Source organism: Stegodyphus dumicola, chromosome 7 (genome assembly GCF_044657685.1).
Source record: "Stegodyphus dumicola isolate Sdum_Otavi_A_Nest chromosome 7, ASM4465768v1".
In the NCBI taxonomy this organism is placed as follows: domain Eukaryota; kingdom Metazoa; phylum Arthropoda; class Arachnida; order Araneae; family Eresidae; genus Stegodyphus; species Stegodyphus dumicola.
In genome coordinates, this window is record NC_140774.1 from 93,000,958 (window position 1) to 93,021,318 (window position 20,361).

At 30.7% G+C, this 20,361-nt stretch overlaps 1 long non-coding RNA gene across 1 annotated transcript; it reads left to right on the forward strand.

Annotated features, from left to right (window-relative positions):
• Window positions 1–1,066: 1,066 nt before the first annotated feature.
• Window positions 1,067–6,597, forward strand: LOC146996265 (uncharacterized). The gene is made up of 2 exons (XR_015042161.1): window positions 1,067–1,281; window positions 6,413–6,597. It is a non-coding gene; the product is annotated as an uncharacterized LOC146996265 (long non-coding RNA).
• The last annotated feature ends 13,764 nt before the right edge of the window (window positions 6,598–20,361 follow it).

Sequence of the window (20,361 nt, forward strand, 5' to 3'; positions counted from 1 at the left end):
GCTGAGGGCTGGTTTAAACCGTATCGATGTCATTAAGAGTCAGCTTATAGTTGTACAGAAAAGCTGACGAAGCTTTGGTATACAGATGGAACTTTCGAATAATTAAATCATTAGAATCTTGAAATAGGCACAAGATCTGAAAACTGGAAATTTTAAGTAATTTAAATTCTAACCTAAACATCTATTAACCAATGGACAAATTAGTTTTATCGAATGCAGTGGGAGGGTGTTCTCTAAAAGGAACGCGAAAGTACAAGTTCAGTGAGTGTGTAATGAAGATCATTTAATGGTGACCCGGATTGCCTCATTCTCAATTTTTGTAAAGAGAATTAAGTGTTCCATGCTTGGAGGTTAGCTAAATTAATTTTTAAACGGATCTTATTCCTTCTGCATTTCGTTTGGTTTTTAAGAAAATCTTAAAAAATCTAAATATTTATCAAACGTTTTTTGTCAAATTATACTAATCGATTTTTGTCAAAATTCGAGGATTTTAGTTATATATTCATTTATTACATTTTACTTAAAACATTTGAATAAATACAAGCGCTTTTTAAAAATTTGCTCTTAAGTTGGTTTTCGGTCAAAAAAGCAATTCAAATTTTGCTTTAATTAAAGACTTTCATATTTAGTAAAATGCGTTTTCTTATTCTTTTATAAAAACCTGGAGAGATTCGAAATTCGAAAGCTTGGAGAGATCCGATATTCTTTGGGAATCCGGTTTGAAGAAACTTTTGGAATCACCACATACCTAGTATAAATATTTTAAAACGAGGTATAATTTTACAGTGTACAATACAAAACTTCTAAAGTTTCATTTTTCCCAGATGACTTTGCGTTTTATTCTGCTAGATAATAGTTTCCATCCGGGTTATCATTCAATAAATCTTTGCCAAGTAATCGACATAAATAAGTCATCGTCCGCCTGAATATACAAAAATTGTTTCTTTCGAAGACATTTAAACAGATATATTTCGCAATTCCTTTTCATTTTAAACTATGTATCACCTTTCTGTGTCATTATTTTGTCTCATGATATTGCACATTTTCTCAAGACTAAGTTGTATTATAAAAGGACACTGCCAGGGTACGATATTCATACGGTTTTAAAGTCGTGTATCTAAGAAATGGAATTCTTCAGACGCAGCCTAGTTTTCCTCATGGCTTTGGCGATGGCATCTTTGACTATCATTCATGCTGTTCCTAACCCTGAACCACAGCCACAACCTGGTCTCTTAGATGGTCTCTTAGGGGGACAATAAATACTGCTACAATGCACGGCAAGTATGCAAATTTTTAGGGATTTCTCAATCATTAAGTAATTTCTCAATCATTGAACTGTACAATTATTATTCTGCATCTGGCTAAATAAAAAAATCTGGAAGAAGGTCTTAAGTAAAACATTTAAAGGCAATTAAATGCCTCCATTATCAGCAAAAACTACAGTTTTTTTATTACAAATTTGGAAAATGATGTTAGGAAAAATGGAAACATCTATTAATAAGGGCTTTCACTTAGAGTGTTAGGAATGAGTAACTTCAAATCATGTAAATCATTCTCACATCATTTTATGTCCTGGTGGAAAAGCAGAAAATCACCATTAAACACGTTATGCAATTTTAATTGTCGAAAGGTTGGCAAATGATGAATATGACCTCATCAGCATGTTCAGGAATCTTTGATTTAAGACACGATATCTCTGAACTGGAATATCGGGTTCCAGGACAATAAAATTTTCTGCAGAAATAGTGATTGCAAATGATCTTCGTTGCTTAATAAACTTTTATGCGTATCGGCAGCGACATGATTTGCGGGGCACTAATGGGGTCGGCATGGCTTCATGATATGGCAGCCAAGACTACGAGCGGATCTTTATAAGTAATCCAGATGAAAAGCTTGCCTACAATTTTACATATGCATGCTAAACTTCTAATTGAAAACTATGTGAAGATCTGTTCAACGGATCAAATGACTGTCCTCGACGGATCAGCAGTTTAAATTTGTGTTAGTATTGCCCCATTGTCCTCTCCATTCATAAACCAATGTTTGGCGATTATAGTTTGAGCACTGCAGTTTTCTCTCTTTGAAAGGTTCTTTTTCATTGATTAGCATTGAAAATTCTGAAAGTATGTTATTCAGCTCAATAGTTATATTTGTAGTTTTGCATCCTTCAGTTAGATCAAAATCGTCCATTATGTCCTTATTCATCTGTCATTCTACGATTATGATCACTTATGTTAGTGTTTCTAGGATGATTTTTTTCAAACAAAAATACGAGACCATAACGCACAAAATGTACCCCACAAAAAGTATACATTAAGTAAACGTTAAGTATACTCACAAGATGTATACGTTGAGTCAGATCATAGAACTCAAAAATTTGCCCTCTTTGAAACTAAATAGCATCGAACATAATTCGCTTGTATCTGAATGTCTAGAGAGCCGCAGTGTTGTCTTATTAGTTTGATAGTGATTTTTAAACTTATAATATACATACATATCTGTTTCATCAACTGCATTTAAGAATTTGATATTTTATCCATTCATTTTATGGGTATTTCCAAACTGTTATCGAAACTGTGTATTTAAAGATAGAGGTCTAATGCTGTTGCCATTGAATTATGTATTTGAATTAGTTTAGTCATTTCGAGTCGACTTCATAATTAAAATAAAATTAACAGATAAGCATAGAAGATTTTACTTCGCACAGAAATGTAAAAAATTTATACTTTGACTTTCCTTTTTTAAATTTCACTTTACGAAATAATGAAATAGGTTCTCGAGTAAAAATGACAGTGTATTTTAAACTTCCTTTATCTTTTAATAAATGTTATGTACGTGAATTTGTGAATATTAAAATGTTTCCTTCGTCTCTTATGGAGTCTTCAAAATGCTCCACAGGAGGAGGTCCTTTTTATGAAAGTTTCAAGGACAGCATAAATGCAGCAAAATCTTGAGCGGAAACCAATCTAATATTGTTGTTTACGGGCTAGAAATTAAGTCCGTTTTTGTAACACTCTAGGTTTGTTCACTTCACTAAATTTGAATATAATTACATACATTTTACTTAGAAGTTTATTTAGAAAAGCGTGTTGTGCTGTAAGAGCTATCCGATTATCATATAGAAGGTACAAAATACAAAGATAGCATAAATTTGACTCTTTGAGCACCATGACTATTACATTAAAGATTATTTGCAAAGTTTAGAGCGATCAGGTATTTATCGGAAGAGGAAACAGGTAAAACCAGAGATAGTTTTCCCGTGATTCGAGTGGCAATTAATCTATAGTTTTTGTTATCCGTTATACCGTCCAGGGAGGCAAAAATTATGAGCTTCACTTCACTAAATTTCGTTATAAGGAAATACATTTTACTTAGAAACGTATTCGGAAAAAAGTGTTGTATTATAAAATTGAACCTATTTTTCCTGCAGTTAATAATAAATCAGATAGCAATAATGTAACTGTATGAGCATCATGACTCTTACTTTAAAGATTATTTGCAAAAGCGTAGAGAGATCAGGTATTTATCGACAAATAACTTACACTTTGTCAAATATCAGGACTCGAAATAAAAGTGAAATAAGGCATATGGATATAAATTATCGCAAAATGTGTTTGAAGGCCGATAACCTTGAGTCTAAAAGTAAGATTTGGGGCTTTATATATAGTTTTTTTTTTTTTTAGTTTTCCAAGGAAATGTGGTAATAACAAAATAAAAACAAAGCTTCCGTTTAGTTGACGATCTTATACAGCGAGTTAAATTTTATTTAAGTAGATATTTTCCAGGTTGAAGATGCTGTATCTATTATCTGATTCTCAAAACAAAATGTTTTTTTAATGCTTTCATTTTTCTTACCCTAAACTCAGTTCATCTTTTTTTAAGTTCTCTTTTCCTAAAATATATCTCTTTGCAGACTTTATTTATAAAACAAATAGAAGCATCAAATTTTGTAAAAAAAAGTTATAACTTAATTAAATTTCAATCGAATTTTAGTAAGCTGCTTGACATACGTATTTAAAATTCTTTTCGAAACATTCTTTGCAAATAATCACTTTTATAATCTATAAAATTATTATTTTTTTATAAATATTGATTTAAAATGTTAACAGAGGAAAAGATTTCTAATTTTTGTTCGAAGAATGATTTTAATCAGAAAGCTATTATGTTTCAGGTCAATGTAAACATTTAATTGCATAAACAATTGATTTCAAGTACATGCATGTTCTAGAATTCTGTATTTTCTGTAATTCCACAGCAATTTGAATTATCTTTTCAAATTTTATGTGGGATAATAATTTATTAAACAATTATACCGAATTCATTCCATTTTTAAACTTTTAAACAGCAGTTTTTTGTAGCAAGAAGAGAAAAAAACACTTTTTTTGGCATTTAGTTTATTTTTGCACTTTTGTCTTCTTGCGAGATTTCTCTAAAGTAATATAAACTATTTACATGACTCCAAAGAACTCCAGGTAAAATTCGCAATTCCAATAGCTTTTGCCGATCTTTCATCAGCAGATCTTCATTGTTCCCGGCAAAGCTCGGTTTCTAAAACGTTTGCCCATTTTGAGGAGGAAAAGTTTTAATATTTCGTGATTATGATATAAACAAAAACAAATTATAACGTATGTAGGACCGATTTATTTTTTGTAAATTTCTTTTTAATTACAGAAATACGTTGCACGTTATGCGACCATTCAGTAATTAAAAAAAATAATTCTGTATATAACTTTTTATATCCCTGAATTTTTAAATTTATATTTCTTAAGGTATGAAATTTAAACGATGATTTAATCTATGAGACTGCTTTTGCTAAAAACCTTATACTAAAGTTAATATAACACATCAAGATCTGCACTAATAAAACGGTGCTCTAGATAAGTGAACTCAAAATGAAGACCCTTGAAAGAAATTCATGCGTCTCGCAAAAAAATTTCAAGTACATATTTTGCATATAAGGTGCTGCAGATTTCAGATTTTAGTTATTTGAAGTCTGATTTCATTACAATCTTTACTATAAGGAACAAATATGAATAGTGCATCAGAAAATATATAAATTTAACTTATGAATTTGCAGTGTGATATAATGTATATGTGACATACATTATATAACACTGCAAATTCGTAAGTTAATACATATGTGACAGGCCAAACGGGTTAGTTCAGTTTCTACTAACTTTTAGTTAGTTAGAATTAGTTAAGTTCCTTATTTTCAATGTTCAGTTAAAGACCAAGTAGAGGTTTTCCTCTAAGCACCAGAGGGGTCGTCTTTAATATTTCATTGAGGGAATAAAAGTGTAATTTAAAACTTCTTTGGACTTACATTTTATAGTTGTAAGAAGACTAGAAGTATTCGCTAGACATTTTACTAAAGTTGTAGCAGCAAAGGTGGTGGTGTATTTAATTATGGCAAAGCACACTAGGGCTATCTGCCTAAGGGAAGGGATGCCTTCGTGGAGGACCTTTCTAAGGGAAACTTGTAGCAGCAAAGGATGCGTAAAGTAACTATAACCTTTTCAATGTAAACAGCGTTTTTTCATAGTTCAAAGTTAATAAGATAAGAACCTGATTGACAGATGAGTACCTACAATCCGTGATGAAAATAATTTCTAAAAAATTCTCTTCGAGGCTAAAACGTTTATCAGGATCGAAACGCCATCAAGTGTTAAGCTGTAGTACGAAATAAAGAAATTTATGATTATTTATAAGCAAACATATGTATTTTTATTTATGCGAATATGAAAATTTTAATGAACAGGAGAAAGGGGATATTATTGAGTGGTTACTATTTATTCCTAAGTTGTTTACCATTTGGTATATTTTCTATGAAAGAGACTGTTTATAATTTGCTTATTCTTCTTTTAAATAAACAAAATTATTTAATAATTAATTAAATATGATAAAAGAAATGCCAATCTAGGAAATTAATGCTTAACTGTCAATATATTTGAATTAGAGAGCACAAGCAATAAAAATTTTCAAAGGTACCAAATTTCAGATTTCAGTTATAAAAATATATATTTAAAAATTGAGAGATTTCCCTGTTATTAGTATTGTTCATATACATGTTTTTTAAATGTTTGCGAAGTGAAACTGAAACTTTATTACTGTTCCTTATTTTATTAACAATATTTTTAATTCGAACCTTATGCAATCGGATATTTATGAGCACAGCTTGAGACAAATATGTTTAAACAATCTGCAATACCGTCTGGATCCATCATATTATACTTCAGTTATAGTCTCAAATTCACAGGTTATGAGGCTAAGAATTTGAAAATATTTGTCGAGTTGCGTGACTTCTGCTTTTCGGTCAATAATATTTAAATTCACTCATAAATATTAGTTACTTCATTATAACTTCTTGTACTTGAAATGATTTATATTAATTACTTAATCTTTTTCCTTCTAGGATGTGGAAAGTTAGAAGATGTCTGAATACACTTCTCCTGCATATATGTTGCTATAGAAATTAGAGAAAAATTTTAAAATCTTCGGAAATTTGTATATTAACCAAAATATTGTTATGTGCTTCCTATTTGATATATATTTCGAAAATGTGCAATAATAAAATATTTCTGGAAGATTCGTATAAAAGTTTTCGTTTCATTTTACTATCAAACATATGCAATAGAATTTCTATCTATCATTTCCGTAATGATTTTTTTTCCCGTATATAATTTTATCTGTGTTTTCGTCTCGATTTAATTTCCATATATCTAACATTGAATACACATATACATTGAATTTCAATTCATATTTTAGGTTATTTGAAGTCCTGCAATCTTTTTAGATTTATTTTCAATCATAAGTGGTGCAACTATCATGTTTTAAGTAAATAAGTTTGTTTTAAACTTTTTGTGAGTTTGCAGCAGTATAAACGTGGCGATAAGACAACTGGCAGGCTCAGTAAAAAACAAATGATTGGAATGCTGCAAATATGCTAGATTAATTAATGTGCATGAATTTAGGTTATTATAAGCGTCTATTACGCAATTACATGTTATTTATTAGAGCACACAATAATTATTTAGTACATTAATGCAAATGTGAATTAAAACAATACCCAAAATATTTACAAAATATAATAATGCTACTGAATTGATATTATTATTTATTATTATATGATGTTTCAAACTGAATAGAATGGTTGCTTAAGACCTGAAGTTATAGTACAGTTTCAAGCGGTAATATTCAAGAAATTCAAAATTTTAATAATGAGGTTTCAATGAGTTAACAAGAATTAGGTCTTCACAATGTGTTTTTACTATTTTTACAATGATATCTGTCTGTCTGTGTGTCTGTGTGCATGTGTGTGACGATATGTTTGCCGATAGTAACTCTTATATGAAACTTCCAAAACTTTCTCTTTTCCGTATTTAAGCTTCCTACATTCACATAAAAGAGTTGATTAGATTTTGGGTAAAACTGGACAAGAGTAAGTCGTACTTACTTGAAAGTCATAACGGTCTGTTTTCAATAGCTTGACTTGGATGCAAAAAATCTCGTATTAATTTGATAGCTAAGCTAATAGGAAAAAGAGATCTATCTGTTTTTAGTTCCCGCCAACCTATGTACATTGGTAAAAGGAAATGCTTTTAATCCAAAAATTCCACAGTAAATTTTCTACGAATAAGCACGAATGAGCGCGAATACTACAAACAAGAACAAATTACCACAATACGTTTTTACTGTTTTTGAAATGATGTCTGTCTATCTGCATGTCTGTCTGTGACTTTTTTGTTCTCGCTAACTCTTACGCAAAACATTCAAAAATTTATTTTATATGTTTAGTTTTGCAGCATGCATATGTAACTTTGATGATGTAGTAGATTTATAGAAAGCTAATTAGAAAACTGGACAATATAAAGTGGTAGTTTACAGAAAGCCCTTAATAAACTTTAATGGACAACAGATGGTACTATTTTTCTTGAAGCTCATAGCAGTTTTTAATGAAAATCTATATTAAAATATAATTCGAAACTTTCAGTTATAGTATTTAAGACCTTTATATCAATGCCAGGTTATACGTATGAGATTCATAACTAGATTTAGGCTAAACTGACAAACGTGAAGTGATAATTTATTTGAAGCTCTGAGCAGACTTATACTCTTAATAAAATATAATATGAGATAATCTAAAATTTCTGAAATGTTGACAACAACATATGCCATTTATAAGCATCAAATGCATTCTTGGAATTATGCTAAATACATTGATCATGAAGAACACGTGGATCGTGAAGATTTGAAGAATACGTTGATTATGAAGATAAGCTCTCGTTATGAAGCAACTAAATGTATTTACAACTATCCTCAGTTTTATGGTTGTTTCATTTTTGTGTCGAATCTCGTTTCAAATAAAAGTAAAACGGCCACCAAATGCTATCGCTATGCACTCTTGTTAAAGAAATATATAGCAAATATAAATGATTGAATATGAAAATGAGTTTAATGGATCGAAATACCTTTCGATAATTATTTATGTCTGATAGTTGTAAAAATAATTTCCTGGGTTAAACTAGTGGAAGGCGTAATGTTTTAAAAAATAATTATTCTCATGATTTATCACATAAGTAATGCAAATATGAAAGCCAGTTTCTGTAGTGAATACCTAGTTGGAAAACAGCTAGCTTCGAGATCTCCATCATAACAAAATAACCAATGCAATATTAATACAGTTAGAGACTTACCCAAAAATGAATCCAGTAATAAATGCGTAAATAAAATAGTATTTGAGAAGGGTCATTAATAGCAGAAACATGCCGGAGTAAGTATGCTTGGCTTCATATGACACTCTCCCTGTATCCATGAGTACAAAAGTATACTCTAGTTGTTCTGACATACCAAAATTCCAGAAATTTCTTTGATTTATTAAAAAATTGGTTATTAATTTAATACGAAATAATTTGAAGGCAATAATGAAAAACTAATTTACACTGTAAATTTGAAAATACTGTGTTCTTTAATCAATATTACAAATGCTTTCCGTTTTAGCCAGTTAGTTATATAAAATCTGCATTTATTAACCACCGAAATTTTTCTTGCGGTGTTTAATAAATGCAGAAAAACGTTATACATAACTTGCTTTCGCTCAAATGAAGAATCAACATTGTTATGTAATTAGTAAATGTTTTGTTAAGACTTTTTATTATACGTTTTGTTATACGTTTTCAAAATGACTTCGTCCGAAAACATCAGTTGAAAGTATATAATAAGTTGAAGCATGACGATAATTGCAATAAAAAAAATAAATACAATTTTTATAAGCTATTTTGTTCCTCCTTTACGCATGGCTTTGTGATGGTATTGGAAGCATACGCGACGCGCATTCGAGAGTCCCAAGGGTTAGAGTCCAGGCTTGGTCATAGCGCATTTTTCGCTGCTCCGGCTTCAAACAAACCTAATGACTCGACAACGTATATCCCATCCGTTAAGGGATAGAAATTTCTCCAGAAAATATAATTATAATAGACAGTAACAAAACACAACATTTAACATTTCAAATTGTAATTACTGTTTTACTTCAATAAATATTCTGGAATTTGATCAGAACAAGAGCAATTAAAATAATATACATTACTTTTTTTAAAATTTAGTAGATCGTAATAATAATCCAAAAATATTTTTTATTTGAGGAAATAAAATATTAAGTATACTCTTTTCTTTGAAACAGAAAATGGACAAATTTGGAAAACTTATTTTTCAGTTATTAACCTCATTTAGGCTCCTTTCTTCATCCTAAAAAAGGACATTTAAAAATTCATTGTCCACAGATTTTTTAAGACTTTTGTAGGCTGTTAGCTCGGTTTGGGTTCAGTTCGATTCCTGTCTTCGATTACGAGATCGAAAAAAGACTTTCTTAATTTAATCTTGAGATAGAAAAATTTATGAAAATTTAGTTCCGCATTTTTAGAAATTTTGAAGTACACTGAGGCTCAAAACGGTTAGTATTATCTTTATGTTGTACACAATTTTCCAAAAATTAATTTTTGTGATACAGAAAAATATTTTGTCAGCATTTACATGAACATTCTGCATATGTTTCTAGTAACGGTAAGCCAACTGAGCTGCTCATCTCAGCGGGATTTTCTTTTGGTATCGTTTCTTCTAGACAAAGAGAATTTCGTTAAATTCGTGATTAGCTCAAACATTTCTGGAAACATAGGTTTTTAAAAAGGAAAGTTTAAAATTTAATTCTGAGCAAATTGCCGAAGAATTTCATTCTAAACTTGAAATCTTAAAAACCTTCCTAAGAGACTTGCTCTTCTTTTCAAGAAATAACAGGAGTTATGCTGCCAGAAGAAATAAAACATAACATCAAAGTCATTATCGAAAAGAAGAGTTAATACATTTAAAAATATTATATTGCCATGAAAATATTCTAACTTCATTTGAAGAAACAGAAAATTTAATAAATTTAATATAATTATACTGTAATGAAAATATGATAACTTCTTTTGAAGGAATAGAAAATTTAATAAATTTAGAAAAATTAGGTTGTCGTCAAAATAATAATATTCTCGATAAATTAAAGCATTTTCTTACCTAGCGTGAATACTATATTTTATGAATAATACAAAGTTGCTGTAAGTATACGGTTATTTCATTATAATGAAGCCGATATCTATGATGATTCTGAAAGTGTTCATAGTAGTTTTGTTCAAAAATGTTTGAGATATAACATTTTTGAACATTTGATATGTCCCAAATATAATATGCTATAAAAATTACTCCACGAAGATACTAAATACTATTTCGATGAATGTATTCAAGAATTAAATATCGATCAAGGCATAAAAAGTTATATCTGTGTCCTCGATGGGGGAACATGGTAGTACTAAATTTAGAGAAAAATTAGTAATTGTGTTTAAGAGAATTTAAAAAAAATGAAAATATAAATGAATTAATAAACGTATTAAAAAGAATTAAAAGCAGGAGATGATAAAAGTTTTGTAGGTAAAGTGACAAGACTAATCAATATATTAAAGTATCGAAAGATAAAGAATATAGAGAAAAATTCATAATAGAAGTGAAAGATATACAGATTGCGAAGTATAGTTAGATTATTATTCCTAATAAATGGAAATATGCTGACAAAATATAATATTGAATATTTAGAAAGTTCTAGATCTGTAGTTATTAAATAATGTATTTAAAACTATAAAATTTTAAGTTTAAACCAAGACTATTTCTTATTATTTAGAAATGAATTTGATCAAATTAAGGCTTATAATTGATGTGAGTACAGTTTTGTACAAGATAATCACATTTTTATCTTTTTTATATACAATTATGGTATTCGTTTAAATTTCTTTTTTTATAGATGGACTGAATAAGAAATCCTTAGCCGAAAAGGTCTTTCAGAAAAGGGTTACAATAAATTGAAGAATTCAACAGTTTCGGATGTTATCTTAAAATTGTAAAATTGAATGATTTAAATCATGCGAAATATAATCTGATTTTATTTGGCAAAATTCACACAAAATATGGATATACATATATTATAAGAACAAAAGTAAATGAGGAAGACAAGGAATATTTTCTTAAAAAAGTTACGGAGTATTTTTTGATACAGCAATGAAGAAAATTTATAAAAGGTACGGTGTATTCAATTACAAAACTATGATATAAGGACTATCTGCATAGAGGAAGATCTCAGAGATAACGGTAGATGATTTATACCTATTATTTTGGAGTGTTTAAAAACTGTTATTATATTCTTTGAATTTATATGAGAAAATCTTTAATTTCATATGTTTTCAGAGCGCAAACTATGCTGATTCTTTACAAAATATGTAATATTTTTTTAACTTTCTAATTAAATTTCATATTTTTTATACATAAATTTAAGGGTGAAAAAATGTATAAAAAATTATTCTGTTTTTAATAGGTCTTTTTTAACCGTTTCTTTTATTAAAATGAGCTAAAACGTAGTGTCAAATTTTATTTGTGTCTTAATAGGTTTGGCTATTATTATAGTGAGTATGAAAATGCAGTATATGTCTATTATCATAGGAAAAACAACGAATTTTTGGTTAACAGAGATTTAGATGTAATTTAAGTCGCATCCGCATGTTGCTGTTCTTGCAGTTTATAAGTCGAAATTAAAATCAGAAAGGTATTGATTTACTACTCCTTCTGTCCCAAATTAGTTGCTACATTTCAAAACTTTTGTGCTAATTTTTGACACTAAAGTTTTTATGATTTCGTTTGAACATTTTTCAGAAATTTCAGGTTGCTACGCTATCAATCAACAACGTTTTCTTAACAAGAATTCCCTCTTTAACTTGTAAGGACTTTTTTGTCAGTAATCGCAAAAAAACTATCATCTAGCTAATGAATTGAGAACTCGATGATCTATCTCTTGTATACGAACCAGTTTCTCTTACAAAGGTCTCCACGAAGGCATCCCTTCCCTTAGGCAAACAGCCCTCGAAGCTTTGCCTTAATCACATAAACATAATCTTTCTGATATATACTGGTGGTAAAGTCCTTATAAAATGGGGCGTGGCTTAACAGCGTGTGAACTGTGTAAATTTGCTTCAAAAAAATTGTCCCAAAATAAGTGCTACATTTGTGGAAAGTAAAAACTGACAATGAAAACCTAGTACAGAGCGTTATATTCATTATAGTGCATTGTATAATTTTACTGGTGTCGTATGCATTGTACAATTGTAATGGTCTACTAAACTACTTCGAAAGTTATTTATGACCCCACCTACTTGAAATGTAACAACTAATTTGGTAAAAAAGATTCGACCTAAATGTTTGGTACGGAGGAAGTATTTTATATGGTAACGCTTACGATGATGAATATCTTTAAGAAATACTGTCTTTCTAGTTATTGGGATTTCTTATATAAGTTCGCTTATAGTCAATACTTTTCCAGTTTGAGATTAGAAAAATACACATTTGATCGTAAATTACTGTAAGTTACTTTGTGTATGGTGTCTCTCTTCATGAGTCATAAATTCAAAGATCGTTTCGTTTCAGGAGTCAAGGTTGGGATAGCATTAGAATTTCAAATCAAAATTTCAAGAGTTCACAGAACATAGAAATAACATTTATTAACGATAAACTTATATTACTTCCGCTTATAGCGGCCATGAAACATAATCAAGCATCAAATAAATATGACATGCGTCATTCTTCATGTTCAAGCGTCAAGTAGAATATTTTTCATCGGCGCGCATCAAGAGCGCCACCTATCTACCAAAAAGACGGAACATAGTCCGCCCCGATGAACATTGGTTCATTACAACATTATTATAAAGATCTTCAATTTTAGATTCAAACAAGTTTTCCAAAGTTGAACAGTATATCATATAAAATAAAAATGCATAATGACAAATTTAAATTGAATAACAACATTAAATTTAGCACAAAATTTTACAAATAAAACATACTTACAATCTCTAGAAGGAAAACAAAATAATGAAACTGTTAAATTACCATAATCCACAATTGTGGTCCATTCTCTGAATCTGAAACACAATTGAATTAGTAATAATAATAAAGACACAAATTATGAATATACAATTAATGGTTTTTTTTTAGAGTCTTATTCACTGAATGGTAAGCGGGAAAGTTTATGTATAGGACGCTTCATTTTGCCCAATAAAGTTTTTAGTTTCACAACACGAACTTTTCCATCAGCACCAGGATATAGTTCAATTACTCGTCCAAGTCGCCACTTTAATGGAGGCAAATTTTCATCCTTTATCAAGACTAAGTCATTGAGAGCTAAATTTGGTTTATCCCTCAACCATTTGGTACGCCCTTGTAATTGTGAAAGATAATCTCTAGACCAACGTGTCCAAAAGCTCTGGAAAATTTGCTGTGTCAATTTCCATCTTTCAGCAGGGGTTAGCTTATTATTTGTAAGATCAGGTTCAGGAATTGCTGTTAATGTAGTCCCAATTAGGAAATGTCCAGGTGTTAAAGGATTAAAATCTTCAGGGTCAGATGAGATGGAAACTATTGGCCTTGAATTCAAACACGCCTCGATCTGTGTAATTAAGGTGTGAAATTCTTCGTATGTCAGAACCTGGGTCCCAATAGTCCGCTTTAAGTGAATCTTCATTTGTTTCACTCCAGCCTCCCAAAGGCCTCCAAAGTGAGGGGCAGCAGGAGGATTGAAGATCCATTGAATATTTTCACCGCTCAGGTAGTTTTGAAATGCTTCGTCAGAGGAAAGTGTAGCTATGTATCTTCTTAATTCTCGATCAGCCCCAACGAGGTTCGTGCCTCTATCGGAAAAGATTTTCTTGGGTTTTCCTCTGCGTGACACAAATCTTTTCAGAGATGCTAGGAATGCTTCAGTTGTTAGATCACTGAACACTTCTAGGTGAATGGCCTTTGTGGTGAAGCATATGTAAAGGCAAACGTAACATTTATATCTCGTTCCTCCTCTTCCTTTCCTAGCTTTAATTAAAAAGGGGCCTGCAAAATCTAGTCCTGTATTCGAGAATGTTCTATTCGGCAATACGCGAGAAGCAGGTAGGTCGCCCATTATCTGACTGGATGTGCTTGTTCGATTTTTAAAACATTTTATACATTTCCAATTTATTTTTCTTACAATTTCTCGGCCATTAACGATCCAATATTTCTGTCGCAGAGCAGATAAAGTTAATGTGGCTCCTCCGTGAAGGTTCACTTCGTGAAAGTGTTTGACTATCAATTCAGTAACTTGGTGACTTTTGGGAAGAATGATTGGATACTTTGTGTTTTCTGAAAGATTCGAGTTACAGAGTCTACCACCGACTCTAAGGATTTCTTCTCTATCAAGAAAAGGATTTAATTTCAGGATTTTACTGCTGAGATTCAATTTCTTCCCTGCTTTCAAAAGTCTAATTTCTTCTCTAAATTCGGAATTTTGCATGATTTTAAAAATCAAATTGCTTGCCTTATCCAATTCTTGAACTGTTAAAAAACCCTTGAGTTTTAAAGATGTAGGTTTAATATTGTGGCAGAATCTTAAACACCATGCAGTTACGCGTTTCAATTTTTTCCAGGATGAAAACCTGGATGTCAATTCAAATTCAGCCTCTTGGCTAATAACAGAACATACAGTAGTTTGACGCTGTTCTACCTGTACCTCTTCTACCATAGGCTCAATCAAAGGATCAAAACATGATGAAGGTACATTTTTCTCTTTTAACCACACTGGTCCATTGAACCAAAGTTTATTTTCCTCTAGATCAGAAGCTCTTGATCCACGTGAAACTATGTCAGCCGGATTGTCATTTCCCTTACAGTATTTCCATTGCGAAGGTGATACAACATCTTGTATTTCACGTACACGATTAGCAACAAAGGGTTTCCATTTATCAGCGGTACCCCTGATCCAGTGAAGAACAATTTTAGAGTCACTAAAACAAAATACATTATCTTCTTGGATATTAAATAATTTCCTTAAATATTTAACTATTCTTGCGGCAATAATAGCTCCCATAAGTTCTAAACGAGGCAAGGTTAATTTTTTAAGTGGGGATACACGGCTCTTTGAAAGAACAAAAGACGTACAGCAAGAATCAGGATCACGAAAATATCCAATAGCTCCATATCCCTTGAGGCTGGTGTCACAAAAGACAAAAAGCTCTATTTTATCGACATTTACACATTCATCATTTAATATGTATTTTCTAGGAATACACAAGTTGAGAATAACTTCAATTTCAAAGTACCAAGTTTTAAATTTTTCACTCAAATAACTGGGCAAAATTGTGTCCCAATCAATACCCAATTCCCATAACTCTTGTAATAAGAATTTTATTCTGATAACAAAGGGTGCAATGAATCCAACTGGGTCATAAATTTTTGCCACAATCTGTAATACCTTTCGCTTTGTAACGTGTTTCCAGTCAACTGGTTGTAAAAGTTCTTGTACATCTAATTTCAATGTGTCCTCATCCAAATCCCAAATTATTCCCAGCACCTTTAACGTTTTCTTATCCAAATTATCTTCCTTATTAATTAAACCAATATCTTGCCAATGATTTTTTAAAGATACGGAATTTGATTCAAATTTTCTTAAGTTCATACCAGCGTCTTGAAGAATTTTAACTGCATCAGTTGATAATGAGAAAACTTCTTCAACGGAGTCTGCTCCATGGATAAGGTCATCAACATATAGGGACTTATTTAACATGTCAACAGCTTTGCTATATTTCTTTTCATAACCCTTAATATGATGTTTGATGGTGGCGGACAAAATAAACGGACTTGTTGTCATTCCAAACGGCACTCGGCACATTCGGAAAACCTTAAAGCCTAAACTATTGTCACTATTGTCGTAAGAATGATCAAACCATAAGAACCTTAAAAAATTTCTATCTTCACTATCAATTTGAATTTGGTGAAAAGCCTTCTCTATGTCTGCACAAAATGCAACTTTATGTACGCGAAATTTTAAAATTATATCCAACAAGTTAGGATTTAAATTAGGGCCTGATATCAAACATTCATTTAACTATTTAGCTCCTTCAGACTTAGAAGAGGCATCATAAACTATTCTTATTCTTGTTGTTACTTTTCCTTCACGTATAACGGGCCTATGAGGCATATAATAACAGTTAGGTTCATTTTCAACAAACTTACATTGTTCAATAATCCCCCTTTCAACTTGTTCTCTAATTATATTATCATATTCATTATATAGGAAATCATTTCCCTTTAATTTATGCTTTAGTCCTAGAAATTGTTGTTTAGCAACGAAAAAATTATCAGCGAGTTGTGATTTATTGTCCTTCCAAAAGAGTTTTGTTTCGTACCTGCCGTTATTAAATTTCAAACTGTCGTTAAAATGCTTAATAGTATCCAAATCAGTTTCCGAAAATGTTTTGTTTTCATTTTCAATTCCTATCGAATCCAATTTCCAAAATGACTGCAAATCAAATGTGTTTCCTTCAACGGCAGATAAAAACAACGCATTAATTCGAGTATTATTATTTTTTACTTTACCCATCACTGTGTATCCAAATATGGTCGGTATTATAAACAAACCATCATTTATCATTGAATTACTTCCTGTTTGTATATACCAGAAATGCTCCGCGCCAAGCAGAATATTTATGTTCTCATTAACGGGACTTGTATCCGAAAGTTCCAAACCTTTTTTAGTCATAAATTCTTTAATGTTTTGACATGTTGATGGCGCCTGGAAGTTTATTGATGATATTAATTCTATCCCTATAGCTTCTACAACAAGGCAGCGATCATCGTTTTTATTTTTTATTTTTAGACTATATACATCAAATTCTTGCGAGTTACCGCGCTGAATTCCAAACGAATAAATTGTTAGAAATTCTTTTCTAATGACTTGCAATTCTAAATCGCGCGCTAACTTGTGGGTGATGAAGTTTCGTTCACTACCTGAATCAATTAATAATCTTACGATTCTCGATTTATTTTTGCTTTGAGCAATAACAGAACATGTCTGTAAAAGCACACTATTTTCAGGTTTTAGAGTGTTACAGTGCGAAGCAGATACTAAAGTTTTATTTTGCGTATCTGCGGAGTTAACATCTTCCATTTCTTTCGATTTCAAACGGCAGAAAAGTTTATTATGATTTTTCTCGTTACAATGTTCGCATGGTTGTATTTTTGATCGACAAAACGCCCGCAAATGTGATCTCAGAAAGCAGCTGTAACAGCGACCTTCATGTTTCAATTTGTTTCGTTTTTGTTCGTCGGAAAATTTCAAACATCCGGCAGATGTATGTTCATTTGATTTGCAGAATATGCAAAACATTTTTACCGATGTGTTAAAAGCAGAAGCTTGTGATTTGACTTTATAATTTTTAACCCTTGTTTAGGATTAACCCCTGTGTATTTATTACCTTTTGAGCTATTAATCAAAATACTTGCTTCTCGGCATTCAGTTTCTATTTTAATGAACTCTATTAATTCACTTACTTCTATATTTTGGTTAGATGTTCGTTTTCTATGGAATTCAAGAGCTAAATCTTCAGGTAACAATTTAAGAATTATTGGGTTCAATAACTGTCCGTATGAACCGCTAGTAACATCTAAACTACTTAAATTTCTAACGCAGATTTGTAACTGATCATAGAGCTTTCTTAACTCAAAAACATTTGAAGAACTTTTAACTGGTTCTAACTGTAACAACATCTGCATGAATTTTGATATAATAACATCTTTACGACCAAACCTCTCTTCTAAACTTTTAATGCATAGATCATAATTTTCTTCAGATAAAGCATAACCAGAAACACAATTATATGCTGAACCAGATAATAAACTTTTCAAATATGTAAACTTATCTATTTTAGATAAACTTGGATTAGAATGAATAGCATTATCATACGAATTAAAGAATTCGAGCCATTTACTGGGATCACCAGCAAATTTTTCAATATTTAATTTAGGTAACTTTACTGAAGCACTACTTGTAACAACATTATTACCATTCAGAGTACTACTAATACCATTACTAGTTGTAATTATACGTCTTTCAACAACTTCATTACTGTAAATTTTCTTTACTTTACTAACAATCTTAGCTTTAAACGTTATAATTTTTTCATCATACTCTTCACATACAAGTAGTTCGTTATCATATTCTTTTTCATCAATTATGAGAGCATCGATCTTTGAGTCAAGAGTTTTAAGTTTCTCATGGTATTCAATTAACAATTCATATGATGAATTTAAATCTTCTAGATGTTCTTTACTTAATTCTTCCGATAATAATTTCTCAAGTTTATTTAGAAGTGTAGTAACTTTACTACGTACAATAGCACGTTTCTTTTTCTCTTTTGCTAAATAATCCATTATGTTTCGTTTTCAAAGATCGATACCAAGAACAAATAAATCAAAATTCTTACCTTTCAAAAGGTAATTCCCCATTTCGCGGGTTTCAGACCCCAAAAATAATATATGGTGTCTCTCTTCATGAGTCATAAATTCAAAGATCGTTTCGTTTCAGGAGTCAAGGTTGGGAGAGCATTAGAATTTCAAATCAAAATTTCAAGAGTTCACAGAACATAGAAATAACATTTATTAACGATAAACTTATATTACTTCCGCTTATAGCGGCCATGAAACATAATCAAGCATCAAATAAATATGACATGCGTCATTCTTCATGTTCAAGCGTCAAGTAGAATATTTTTCATCGGCGCGCATCAAGAGCGCCACCTATCTACCAAAAAGACGGAACACTTTGTAAATGTCAGAATGTAATGGAGATTTTACGCAACTAGGAAAAAAATTACCACGGAAGATTAACAATAATACGAAACCATTAATGATGAATTAATTAAAGCGAAAACTTCTACTTAATATTTAAAAATGGCATTCCAGATGGAAATGTGCATATATTATTTGGTTTAAGTGCTTTTATACCGTAGAATGTTACACGAGTTTAAAGGAAAATCAAGAAAAACGTTTCACTTTTCGACTTGGAAATTATTGAACTAATTGCAACACAGTAACGTACTCAAATTTAAAGGTAGATATTAAACGTTGCGGTTCAAGCGCAATCTACATTTTTTTTGCGTTACACACTCTTCAGGTGTAGTTGGTAATTTTGAGGCAGAAAGTCGTAAAGCCAACCTTGAAAATTATATGTTTCTAAAAATATAGTTCGTATACAAAATTTTCAATTCAAGTTCAAGAAACAGGAGGGGATTAATTTCGTTGAAAACTACATCTTTGTGAAAGGAAATGAACAAATATGAGATTACGAGTTACTAAATCATAGTTCGTTCGCTTTTCTTCTTCTGAATCATATTAACGCAAGAAAATGTTTTGTAGAAAGCTAGAGAAGTATGAAACTACTTTTCAATGAAAGAAGTAATAAAATGAAAATACGAAATTTGCCCTTCATGTTCAAGGGACGGAAGGGGATTAACTTTATTGAAAACTACATCTATGCTAATGAAAATGCACAAATATGAGAGCATGGATTACTAAAACATTGTATTGTAGGGAATAAATATCACCTACAAATCAATGTAATCAGTTTGGTATGCACTATTTAAAATAGTTTATAAAAATACTTGTAAAGGTTTATTACTCTATTTCCACATGAATTTTTAATTCAAAGAAAGATGGAATGCTATTTCATTGGATGGACTATTTCATGTTGAAAAGAACAGAAACATGAATGCAAGCTTGAAAATCGGAAAGCTGAATTTGATGCAGTGTGACGGGAAATTAAACTAATTTTTATCACATGAACGTTCTATTTTTATATCTGTTAATGTTACTTATCAGAACAATAAGAAAATCGCTCAAGTAAACAAACTACATAAAACGTACGCAAAGCTGAAACATATTCTTAGATTTATTAACACATTCTTAGATTTTTCTAGTCCAACAAAATGAAGTCTG